We start from the raw sequence: 14,116 nt of genomic DNA, 5'->3' as shown, positions 1-14,116 counted from the left end.
AGTGAGAACCGAGAGAAGGGAAAGAAGGAACCGAGAGGAGGAGTAGGGACCGAAGGTGCGAGGGGGAGGGACCGAAGGTCCGAGGGTCTCGGTTCGGTTTTCCGAGCTTCGGTCTGCTGAACTTCGGTCCGAGATGGCTTCTGACAAGTTCGGTTCTGACAGGAGGTTTTGGTCCGAAATGGCTTCTGACAAGTTCGGTTCTGACAGTAGGTTCGGTTCCCATTAGAAGGGTTCGATTCCCATTAGAAGGGTTCGACTCCTAAGAGGGGTTTCGGCCCTATTTAGCTGTTTTTCGATATAACTCACCGTTTCGAGCGGTTTTTGGCCAAGTTATGGGTCGGGATGACTATAAAAAGTTGAGAGAGATTTGGGAGATATTTCACATACTTGGAGAGATTTCACATACTTAGAGAGATTTGGGAGAGATTTCACATACTTGGAGAGATTTCACATACTTAGAGAGATTTGGGAGAGATTTCACATACTTGGAGAGATTTCACATACTTAGAGAGATTTGGGAGAGATTTCACATACTTAGAGAGATTTGGGAGAGATTTCACATACTTGGAGAGATTTGGGAGAGATTTAATTCTTAGCCGTTATTATCGTATAATCTCGTAATGCAAGGTTCGTGAACCCCGTTATACTTCGTTTATGATTGTTTTAAGTCCCAGAGAGGGTCCTTAGCCGTGTTTTGATGCGTTTAATTCCCTTTTTAGGGTTTTTACATTGTTAACACGTAGAATATCTGAAACACTTGAATCCTTGACATACAATGCACATTCTATACATAGAATAACTTTTAGCATACAAGTACTAATTAAGTTTGACTTGTTGATTTTGACTTTGACTTTCACTTGTTGACTTTGACTTGTTGACTTTTAATTTGACGGTTGTCACAAAAAAACATTATAAAAAATAAACTATGGTTATGATATCTCTTCTAGGGTATATATGATAATTGAAATTAATGCTAACAAAAATCTTCAATATTTAAGTGGCTCAAAATACAACTACCCTCCAGTTTTAGGGCCCTTGACTTCACCCCACTCCCAAGCAGAAACGGTCCCTCAAATACTTTAAAAAACCTGAAAGATTAAAATATACACACAAAAAGATGAAAAAGGTAAAATGAACTTTCAAATATAACAACAATATTTTATATACAATACTACAAATAAGCTAGAAACATGCAAATAGAGACGAAAGAACATCATAATTAGATTAACGTCATACACTCATTTAGTCTTATCTTTGTTCTTCCCTTATAGGAGTTTATAAAACATTTTCTATTGTATGGTGGATTTCTGAATTAATTTTTTGAGATATGTGAGGTTGCAAAGAATAGAACAACAAAGAAATGGAATGGATAGGTAATCGTAAAAGCAAGATAATAGAATAAGTAATTCCATTCCAGAAACATGTTTGTGAGGCATGGAATGGAACAATGAAAATTTCATACAATTTTTATGTTATATATTGCAATTTAAATTATAAAGATAATCTTTCACATATCTTAGTTTAGTTATTATTATGTAACTAAAAATGGTTTATATTGCAACTTTTATACAAATATCTTCTCTTATTGTTGAGAAAACCTTGATACTCACAATGTTACCAACCCTATTTTCAAGAGTGTAGGGTGTACCCATTTATCCTTGAGAAAGTCAACTCAATAAGAAGATTCAAACAGTTAAACAAAAGAATAAGGTTGTGCAAGGTTCTTACTATGCTTGTCGGCATGCCCAGACAACACAAGTTAACCAAAAAAAACTCCTGCTAATTAACCAAAATTAATCAATCCTAAACATTTTTCAATAAGATTTATCTATGTAATCTGTTTACATGATATACTAAAACTTTGTCTTTTCTTTGCTATTGAGTCTAAAAGATGTTTTTTTATAATATTAAAAAAGGATAAGTGAATAACTTATTTCTGGGAGCCCAATTTTTATTTTTAAAGATGTTTTTTACAATAAATAAAAAACACATATCACTACTGGGTTTTGCAGAGTTGTAGAATATGTGGATCACTCAATGGTATAAGGGTTTAAATTTCATCTCCAAATCCAGGAAGGGATTGAATGGGTAAAACATTATAGATATTGACTCGAGTATATCTTCCATTCACGACCTGATAAGCCACAAAAAAATCATTAACTAAATGAATATACAAAAATGTAAAAATAAAAAAGAAAATCGACATATACAAATTCACTACCTAGTGGACATATCTTCCAAATCGAAAAAGTGGATTAGAGGTAGTGGTGCTGCTGTGTCCATCATTTTGCTCTCCAGATATCTATAACTTAAAAAATCAAAATCAACAATACAGTATAAGAACAAAAATCGAAGCAAATTCGGAAAATGTAACAATTATGGATTTAAACTTAAATCGAAAGGTTTTATAGATTGAAACTTCATAGTTGAAACAGAATAAAAGAAACATAATCTAAAACGTACCCAAAATCGATCTAAACTACGACCAAATTAAATTAGAATCCAAAAATATTTATCTCTATATCATTCCTCCTTCTTTCATGATGATCGAACACAAGACTAGTCTACACAGATCGAAGTCCACATATATTCTATTTCTTATTTCCCTATTTTCCTCCCTTCTACAAAACTTAGGTTAGATAAATTATGTAAAAAAAAAGGGAGAGAGAGGCTAGGGGTACTGGTAATGAGGGATGGGACGGGACATTTTTTCATTTTATTTTTGGTGAGATTTAATTGTCATTAATAGAATTCCTAATTTAATTCATTTTATTTTTGGTGAGATTTAATTGTTATTACTAGAATTCCTAATTTAATTCATTTTATGTTTTTGTGAGATTTAATTGTTATCAATAGACTTCCTAATTTAAAACGTAATATATGTTTTATAAAATTTGTGGACAAAAATAAAAGGGTTGACAAAGATGATGTCAGCAAATAATCCAATGGTGGAAAATATAGGATTGAAATGCAATCAATGACCATGATTTCTTCAATTTAGAATTAAAAGTTCCCTTTTAATAATATTTAGAGATTAAATACCAAAACGTAAGCAAATATAGAGCTCTTTCTTTTGCTCATTTTCTACGTTTCATATCTACTTTTAACTTTCAATTCTTTTTTCATTTACCTCCCTTAAGTTCATTTGTTTTTATATTTTGTACCCCTAAATTAATTTTGATGTAAAAATTTTTATCCTTATAGTTTTAAAATCGAATTATTGGTATCTTATAAGTTTTAATTTTGGTCCTTAGTATATTTTAAAGTTACGGTTTTACTCTCTTACATATTTGTTTTTATAGTTTCCTTTTTTACTAATATTGTTTTTTATCATTATAATTTCTTAAATAATTATCATTTGTGTAGTTTGCCGATCAATATACAATGTCAAAATTTATTTTTACCAGCGTCCTTCATATATAATTATTTCCATTGAAATTTTATTTTAATACTTTTATTGTTCACTTTTCTTCGCCGCAACAAGGTGACATAATACTATTATTTATTAAATTGCAATATTGGTGCTCTAAGTGTAGAGTATTGTTCATTTGCTATTGATATTTTCCAGAACAAACCCAATTAAAAGAAGACTAAGGTACAATATTTAAAGCATTGAATACATAATATATAAGAAGACGTTGTGGTGACATAATACTATTATTTATTAAATTGCAATATTGGTGCTCTGAGTGTAGAGTATTGTTCATTTGCTATTGATATTTTTCCAAAACAAATCCAATTAAAAGAAGACTAAGGTACAATATTTAAAGCATTGAATACACAATATACAAGAAGGCACTATCTGAAAATTTAGATTTTGGTTCTGGTAATAGAAATTTTTTATATTTATATTTTCTTGCCATCAAATAATTTTAATTTAACAATTTTCACCCCATATAGTTTTAAAATTAAATTATTAATATTTTATAACTTACAATTTTAGTCCTTTATTATACTTTAAACTTACATTTTTGGTCACTTATATAATTTGTTTTTATATTTTTTGTTTTTATTAATATTACTTTTTATTATCATGATTTCTTAATTAAATTGTGATATTTTTGCATGTCTTCTCCGTATATAATTGTTTCTATCGAAACTTTATTTTATACTTTTATGGTAATATTATAAATCATTTATAATGTAAGCCGTTGGTTATGAATATACGTAAATCATGTGGTAAGCAAAGTCATTTGGACTTTTTATTTCCAAATCCAAATTTACTAAAAACAAATCATATTATATATTGTCAAGCACGTAATATAAAATGTACGGTCTTTCTATAAATAATCATTTAGGTTCAGGTCATAGAAGATTTTTATATTTACACTTTTTCCCGTTAATTAATTTTAATTTAACAGTTTTCATCCTATTTTAATGTTAAATTATTTGTATTTATACATTATGGTTTTATGATTTGGTCCCTTACTATATTTTAAACTTATATTTTTAGCCCCTTACATAATTTTTTAATAATCTTTTTTTAATAATTTCTTTAGGATACAATTTCAAGACTTATTTTCTTCCGCATCCTCTGTACATAACTGTTTGTATTCAAAATTTATTTTGATATTTTTGTGGTCCACTCTATATGGTTTAATCGCCTCCGTGGTATATATGGTTTCAAACTACGTTTTTCAACATACTGGGCTTCCGCAGCATCGCGCGGACGGTCCAAACCCTATTATATACTCCCTCTGTCCTAATATTATTGTCCACAGACAAAAAACACACATATTAAGAAAAACATTAATTACCATTAACTTTATTTAATAAAATGATAGTTTCGTCCTTACTTTGCATTTAATGTTCCATTAAATGCTTAGTTGGTTAAGTAATAATGAGGGGATATTTTGGTAAAAATGTTATTTATTTTTAGAAGTGAACTATTATTTTGGGACAAAGCAAAAAGGAAATATGGACTATAATTTTGGGACGGAGGGAGTATTAATTACCAAAAGAAGTATGTGAGACCTTTTCACTATTCATTTTCAATTGCTATTTCTAGAGTCAAATTTGCTAAACACAAATCAACTTATATATCTTTAACCATATAATACAAAGTGGTAGAGAAGAGTCTTTCTCAAAATAGAAATTCAGGCTTTAGTCATAGCAAATTCTCATATTTATACTTTTTCCCCTTTAAGAAATTTTGATCTAATAGTTTTCACCTTTCATAATTTAAAATTAAAATTTTGGTATTTTATAAGTTACGATTTTGATCCCTTATTATATTTTAACGTTACACTTTTTTGTTCCTTATGTAACTTTTTATAGTATTCGTTTTTATTAATGTTACCTTTTATTTAAACATATTAAACGTTTACGTTATTTGGATCGAAACTTTATTTTGATATTTTTTGTGTTTTACTTTATATGGTATAATCGTCGTCATGGTGCTATATGTAGGCTATTGACATCTGTAAATCACATTCTATATACAAATTACAAAGGAGTTACTTTTCTCATTAAAGTTACGTTTTTGATCCTTTACATAACTTCTTTCTATAGTTTTCGTTTTTAAAAATCATATTTAACAAATAAGAAAATCTTTAGAAAAAATCTTTAAACTTTGGTCTTATTTATGAAAAAACTACGATTATTTATTTTAACAAAAAATTACAAAAACCTACTGAATCTTTACATATTTAGGAATTTAGACAGTAAAAAGTTATTATCAGAAAACCTGGGTTCTTTTTAAAATAAAATAACTTTTTAATGGTTTTTTCAAAAACACCACAAAAAACAATCTATATAAATTGTCGGGAAATTGTTAGAAAAATCTTAATATTTACGGAAAAGTTACACTTTAGTCCCACATTTTTTAAAGTCCTGAAAACCGACAAAAATTTACAGTTTGACCATTTTTGACCGGTTGAAACCGGTACCAAATTAATTTGGGACTATTTCGTAAACTAACCCAAAATATTGGGACTTTTCTGTAAACAAAAATATTAGAACTTTTCTGTAAACAAAAATATTAGGACTTTTCTGCAAACAAAACCCTTATTATTATTAGATTATTATTATTATTATTATTATTATTATTATTATTATTATTATTATTATTAAAAATATAAATAAGATTACTATTTTTTGAATTTGTATTATTAATATTGTTAATAAAACATATAAATGCATTTAAATGAAAAAATAATAACATTGTTTAAGTGTGGAGGTGGAGGAGATGGTGATGCTTTTAGCATTGAAATTATGAATTTCTACTTGTATATTTTTTACTTTGTATATGATCATTTCCCATTTGTTATTATTGTTTTCAATTCAGAATATTAATACTTAACAATTTAAAAGAAATTGTATATTTTGTAAAATTATTTATAAATAGTTTAAGGTAGAAGGATTTCTCACTTTGTATATAAAATTGTTTAAGGTAGAATGATTACTTTCCAAATCCAACAGATCCACTACAAACATCTACATAGATAGGTAGCCCATATCACAATTCAAAAGTATTAATTAGAATATCTTGTTTAATAAAAAGTAATAGGACATGTTTTTTGGATTAATACTTTTGAATTTTAATTAATACTTTTGAATTATTCCTATTACTTTTATTAAACAAGATATTGTAATTAATACTTTTGAATGTTGATATGGGCTACCTATGTAGATGTTTGTAGTGGATCTGTTGGATTTGGAAAGTAATTCTTCTACCTTAAACAATTTTATATACAAAGTGAGAAATCCTTCTACATTAAACTATTTATAAACAATTTTACAAATATGCAATTTCCTTTAAATTGTTAAGTATTAATATTCTGAATTGAAAACAATAATAAAAAATATGAAATGATCATATACAAAGTAAAAATATACAAACAGAAGTTCATGATTTCAATGCTAAAAGCATCACCATCTCCTCCACCTCCACCCTTAAACAATGCCATTATTTTTTCATTTAAATGCATTTAAATGTTTTATTAACAATACAAGTTCAAAAAATAGTAATCTTATTTATATTTTTAATAATAATAATAATAATAGTAATAATAATAATAATAATAATAATAATAATAATAATAAAAGTTTTGTTTGCAGAAAAGTCCTAATATTTTTGTTTACAGAAAAGTTCTAATATTTTTGTTTACAGAAAAGTCCCAATATTTTGGGTTAGTTTACGAAATAGTCCCAAATTAATTTGGTACCGGTTTTAACCGGTCAAAAAGGGTTAAACTGTAAATTTTTGCCGGTTTTCAGGACTTTTTCATTCAAAAAAAAAAATATATTGGGACTAAAATGTTACTTTTCCGTAAATATTGGGACTGTTCTGGAGATTTTCCTAAATTGTCTACATGATTTGTTTAATGAAACACAAAAAACTTTTTTGTTGTCTATACATATTACGCTGTAACACCCCGTTTATTTATTTAATAAATAAATAAATTAATGAATGAATAGTAGCCCTCAAATAAATAATTACATGTAAAAGGATGGTCTCTCAGAGCTAATTGTCACAATTTTAGAAGTCGGGGATTAAAAGTGTAAGTTCTGGACCCCGTTTATAAATATTTATGAAGACAGGAGCTCCGTGGTAATTATAGGGACTTAGTTGAAAAGAATTTGTCAAGCAAGGGGCTGTTTTGTAAAATTCGGACTTAATTTGTCAAGGAATTATGGAAGCAGGGTGCAAATGGTAAATATTGGATTAAATTCGAAAACAAAAGTGTGAGGAGGGGCTGAAATTGGATTTTTGGAACAAAGTTTAGAGGAACACGAGATGTACCCAGTGACCTCTTTACCATACTGTTACATTGCCTAGCTCATTCCTAACCCTAATCGCTATACCCCAGCCGCCACCACCTCTTCATGGTTCACTATTCCGATCAGATAGGGTCGCCGGCTGCTACGCCGTTGAGCACCGCCACCGCATGATTTGCCGCCGGAGACGAAGGGAGAAGCCGGAACTCAGAGCCAAACCTCGTGCGCTGCCGCCGTTAGGGGCTGTGAAGACCGGCGAACTCGTGTCGCTGCTGCATCTCTTCCGCCGATAATGCATGATCCTCTTCTCTCTCGTCATTTTCTAGAGCCCCGTCGCCATCTTTTCTCCGGTCAGTTTCCTTTCGTTGAATCCTTCGGTTGCCATCTGCCACCGTAAGGGTGGCGGCGAAGTGTGTGTCACCGCGTGTGTTTGATGCATAATCAACTTAGTGTGGCGAAGGACTGCATCCATTCGAGTGTGTGTGTGTGTGTATGAATAAGCTGCCGGAAATTGCAAGCAACCACCATGGCAGCCAACCATGGTGGATGTCGCCCCCTGTCATCGCTTTCTGCCGCCACCAGCCACCGTAGGAGGTGGCTGTATGTGTAGTTGTTTATGCATTCTTTGGGCAGGAACCACCACCACCATTGGAAATGGTGGCTGCCGCCCTCAGCCGCTGCTGTTGCCGCCATCTCGGGACACTGTCGTCGCCATACGCCACCAGGTGGGTGGTTGTGTCATATTCCAGGCAAATATGTGTTGTTTGTGCCATTGCTTGACCGGACTTCACGAGGAAAAGCCATCACCACCACCGTGAGGTGGTGGCTGCCACCATCTGCCGCCGCCGGCCACCTTAAGGTGGTTGTGTATGTTTAATTAGTGTAGTGTGTGTGTTTATTTGTGATTTCATTGTAAATTGTAAAAAAAAATTGGAATAATGAAATGAAACTCAAACCACCACCGTAGGATGGTGGCTGCCGCCACCGGCCGCCGTGTCGGGTGGCAGTATGCTTGTCTCGTCGAGTTCGATTCGTTTAGGGTGCTTGAAACCCTAATGGGCCTTGTAAGCTCTAATGGACCCTAATTGACCCAAATAAAACCCTAATGGACTTAATGATATTCTAGTGGGCCTAATAGGCCCAATAAAGCCCTAATTGACCTAAAAGCCCAATAAATTGATAAATGGGCTAGTATTTGGGTTGGAAATCCTAATTAGGGTTTGGAAAGCCCTAATGCAATGAAACCCTAATTTGGAGAATTAACCAGGACACACGGGAATTATTTAATAACTTGAGATATTAAATAATAATCATCGGCAAAAATTAATCTAAACAATATTGGACTTAATGGATTAAGCCCTTAGTGGATTAAGTCCTTAATGGGTTAAGTAGGAAACTTAACCCTAATCATCATTTTATGTGAAACCCTAATTTCACTTGGGTTTATTATTGGGCCTTGATGATTGCGTTATTAATGGGCCATCCAAAGTCAAGCAAATGGACTAGAATAATTAATGGGCTTTGAGGTAAGGCCCATATGAGGAGTTGGGCCCAATTTGGAAAATTGGGTCATAGATGGGCCATAGTTTGGGCCTTAATGATTATATGATGTTGGGCCTTAGAATAAGACCATATATAGGCTTGGGCTTCCAAATTGGGCCATATGTGGGGTGTTGATTCCTAGTTGACTTTTGGGCCTATGGATTGGGCCTTGGGCTTGAATAAAGCCAAGCATGGGGTAATGTAGTAATAACCCCAAGTACGTACTTATGATTATGTAGTGGAACCCAATTATTAATTGGGTGATGTTTGATATTGACAGTTCGAGAATCTGTCATCCAGCAGCTGGGGTTGAGTCTGCGGGACTTCAGCAGTGTGGGATTGTGTCTACGAGACTTCAGCAGTGTGAGGTGAGTTACCTTCCAGTAGCGGTGGGTCTACGGCCACAATGCCGGCTCACTAGTAGGATTTGTATGATATATGATTATCTTTGTGATAATCATCTAGGTTTGCTACTACCTGATATGTCTTATGTGTTAGCATGATATGATGTTATGTGATAGTGGTAGTAGGGGGGATAGTCCCCGGTTACCGGTCGGTAGGGCCGAAGGGGTAGTTTAGTACCCAGCTATGCTAGACAGATTATGATACATGTGATATGTTATTATGTGGTAGTGGTAGGGTGAAATAGTCCCCGGTTACCGGTTGAAAGATACCGAAGGGGAGGTTAGCTCCCGGTTACCGGTTGAAAGATACCGAAGGGGTAGGTCGGGCACCTAGATATGCCTGACAATATATTCATGTATGTTATGTTATGTTATTATGTGGTGGTGGTAGGGGTGAAATAGTCCCCGATTACCGGTTGAAAAATAGCGAATGAGAGGTTAGCTCCCGGTTACCGGTCGAGAGGACCGAAGGGTTAGGCCAGCACCCAGATATGCTAGGCAAGGTCGCCGGTCGAGAGGACCGAAGGGGTAGGTCGGGCACCCAGATATGCCTGGCAGTATGTATGTTATATGATTGTATGTTATGTGGTATGATGGGGGAACTCACTAAGCTTCGTGCTTACAGTTTACAGTTTTGGTTTCAGGTACTCGTTTTTAAAGGAAAGGAGCTGGTTCGATCACAGCGCATCACACTATGGTTTTCCGCACATGAGATCTTTGGGATTACACTCTGATATTGTTTTATGATAACATGTTTTGATTATTTCTACTTTGGTTTTGACATGTCATGATATTATGGATGTTCCTTACACAGTTGGTTTTATAATAACTTATTTAAAAATGAAATTTTTGGCCTTGACTTTTGGGATGTTACAAGTTGGTATCAGAGCCTTGGTTTGAGGGATTCAGACACACTCTCGGGTGTGTCTGAACTCAAACTAAGGACTTGATATGAAAATTTTCAAAAGTAAAATCATTTTATGAAAAGAAGTTTGACAAGAATTTGAAAGAGAAAAGAACTTTGAAAAGAACAAAGTGTGTGATGCGTGCAATCAGCCGAGCTCAAGTAAGTTTTCCCCAAGATACCCATACATGTTATGATCTGCTATGTTATGATATGATTATGAGAACTGCATGCTAGATTAGGGCTGGGGATCTAGGAGGATGCCTTATATGCCTATTGTATGTGCTTGTAGACTTGCATGCTAGTACTGATCAGTCAGTGATAGGATAGCCTCTTTAGGTTATGCCTGATTGTATGAGCCTTTGAATTGCATGTACAGATTCCTGATTAGAGGATAGAATGATTTGATTGGAATATGATAGTTAGATTTGCCATTGTCTGAATGTTGTTTGCTTTGTGCTTTGTGGGACTCTTAGTAATGTGAGCTAACTATTAAGTGAATATGTTAAGTCACATGGAACACAGGCCGAATAATCTCAGAGTGATAGACTTTACCCTATTGCGCAGCTCTTGTCTGAGTCCAACCGTTCTAGGGATGGGTCTTTTACTCGAAGGATTATCTGATCTCTTTTGCATGTGACTATATTCACGAGGTAGCTAGTTGACATTAGTGGGAAGTCTTTCAGCAGCTGAGGACTGGGTGAGTACGGGAACCTAGGAAAGCCTAGGATATGTTTCAGTGGGTTAGTAGTGAGGCTCAGTGAGACTTGGGTGTACCAGTTTGAGGAAGTGACTTGGAGGATTCGGGAGGATTGCTGAGGAAAGTATGGATAGGTGTGGAAGGTAGTATTGGGCCCGTACTACTGAAAGAACAGGATCCATACTCGAATCGTTGAGAGTCTTGGAGAATCTGAGAAGCTTCAGGGAAGAGTTTGTGACCCAGTTTAGGGACACAGGAAGTTCCAGTTGTTGCAGCTTAGCCATTGGCAAGTGAGTTAGTGAGCGTGGCAGGGTGACAGACCCTGAAGGATATGATTTCAAAGAGGTTGTAGATGCGAGATCGATTTGGAGCACTTTGAGAAGAGAGGTTCGTGCTAGGTGCGTATAGTAGAGGGTCCCGGGAAGAGACCCATGACTTCTGATCATCAGGTGAAAGGCCAACAGGGCCTAAGTCAGTGCAGCACGTACGGGAAAGTGCACAAGGGAGTTTGTCGCTCCAAGGGTTTAGGCTGCTACAAGTGTAGCGAGGTTGATCATGTCAGTTGAAGGTGATCAGTATTCCCCCAGATGTTGTGGGTATGTCATCTTCTACTAATATTAGATGGATGTTGGGAATACGTATCGCTTTGGAATTGTGAGTGAGTTTGGATAAGTCAGACCTCGGGTCGGTTTTTCTGCTAGTGTTTGGGTTATCAAGGATCATATATGCCATCGTGCATGCCGAAAGGTCCTTGATGAACCCACAGAGGGACGCATCTTGCGGAGTGGTTTCTGCGTGTACCGTTACCATTCCGGATCTTTGTCGAGATCTGTGCAGGAGTATTATTTAGAGGATACTCGGTCTGGGTTAGAGCGATAGTTCTTCAGTGAAGTCAGCGGTCAGTGGTTCTACCATGGTTCAGGAATGGTCGACAATTGTCTATGGATGAATCTTGGAGTTCAAGGCACTACCTTTGCTAGGAAAGGATTGGTAGCATGAATTCAAAACATAACCAAGTTTCAAATCAAAGTCTAAACACAACAAAAAAAAGTCTAAACACAACCCAACTAAACAATAAAAGTCTAAACATAACAAAAGAGTAAAAGTCATAAGTCATAACCGAATTCAAAACATAACCAAGTTTCAAATCACCTTCAAATGGTTCTTAGTTTCACAAAAATATTCATCAATCTTGCATTTTCAAGTCGCCACGTTCGTTTCCATATCCAATCCGAGCTCTAATTAGACGTACCAACTTCTCCCAATTCTATACAAATAGTATAAGCATTAAAAGGACAAAACATAACATGTCAAAATATTAAAGATAAACAATTACATTTATCAATTTCTTGTAGGTTTTCCCAATCTTGCTCAAAATCGATGTTGTCACTTATACCACCCCGAAGCCAATCTTGGGTACAAATTATACTTTCAATAATGTTAGGTGTCAAAGAACTCCTATACGGATCCAAAACCTTCCTGCTAGTGCTAAAAACGGATTACGAAGCCACGGTCGAGATGGGAATGGCAAACAAATCTTTAGTCATCAAGGTTAGAATCGGGAATCTTGGACTATTCACTTTCCACTAATCTAAAATGTTAAACATTGATGAATCTTCTTCAACACTTTCTTTCAAATACTTTTCTAACTCGCTAATTGATTCAACTATGTTTGTTTTCATCTTTTCTCTTAGTTTATTTCTCAATGGGGGTTTTGGTGTCGTAGCATCCAAATTTTGGCGTTTCCCTAAAATCGACGATGAATTACTATACCTGGTAGTACTAGAAGTAGTACTTGGAGAATGAATTCTAATGTAATCATTATATAATTCATACATAGAATCCATAATATATTTCTTTTTCTCCTCCATCTTTTCTTTTCCATAACGATCCTCAAGTAGTATAACCAAATACTTTACTTTGTTCCTTGGGTCAAGAATCAAAGCAAAGTAGAGCAATAAATTCATTTTTTCTATGTCGCCAAAATACTTATCAAACTTTACTCTCATTGCCAATGCAATATGACAAAGGCTAGCATCGGAAATAGCATCATCCAAGAGCGTACGAATGGAATAAATATCTTCAATGCACGTGTTTGATGTCACGTATAGTGCCCCCAAAATCCTTTCAGTAACATCACAAAATGGTTTTAAAAAATGACACAAATGCCTAACATGTTGCCAATTGCTCGGTGAAGGAATCGATAAACCTGCATTTTCAATGTCGGAATGAAACTCATATTCCTCTAGATCGTATCTCTCAAAAGTTTTTTCATAAGCTTGGGCAACATTCAACATACAATAAGTAGAGTTCCATCTTGTTGGCACCTCTCTTACCAAGTGTTTCGTTGTACCCGGATTAACAAGCTTAGCAAACTTGGTGAATTTTCCAATTCTTGAAGGCGATTGCCTAATCCACTTTACCGCCCATCTAATTATCTCAACCGGCCTATCAACCTTTTTAATATCATCTTGCACCACTAAGTTTAAAATGTGGGCAACACATCTCATGTGTGTCCATTTCCCATTTAAGAGACACTTGTTGGAATTTTGAAAGATTTTTTTAAAAAAAACTCAATTGCCATGTCATTAGCACTTATGCAGTCAACGGAAATTGTGAAAAGATTTTTTTATTCCCCAATCTATTAAATATTTCTCAACTACTAATCCAATATCAACCCCACGATGACGCTCTTGAGGACAAAAACTCAACACTTCTTTTTTTCAATTTCCATTCATTGTCTACAAAGTGGGCGGCGAGACACATATAACTTGATTGCTGTGTAGAAGGCCAAGTATCGGTGGTCAAACAAATCCTACCAACTTTTTTTTAATAAAACCTCGAAGT

The sequence above is a fragment of the Lactuca virosa genome, chromosome 1, assembly GCF_052849685.1.
Source record: "Lactuca virosa cultivar CGN04683 chromosome 1, Lactuca_virosa_CGN04683_v6, whole genome shotgun sequence".
Classification (NCBI taxonomy): domain Eukaryota; kingdom Viridiplantae; phylum Streptophyta; class Magnoliopsida; order Asterales; family Asteraceae; genus Lactuca; species Lactuca virosa.
The sequence above is the reverse complement of the archived record's forward strand: the minus strand, read 5'-3'. Positions refer to the sequence as shown.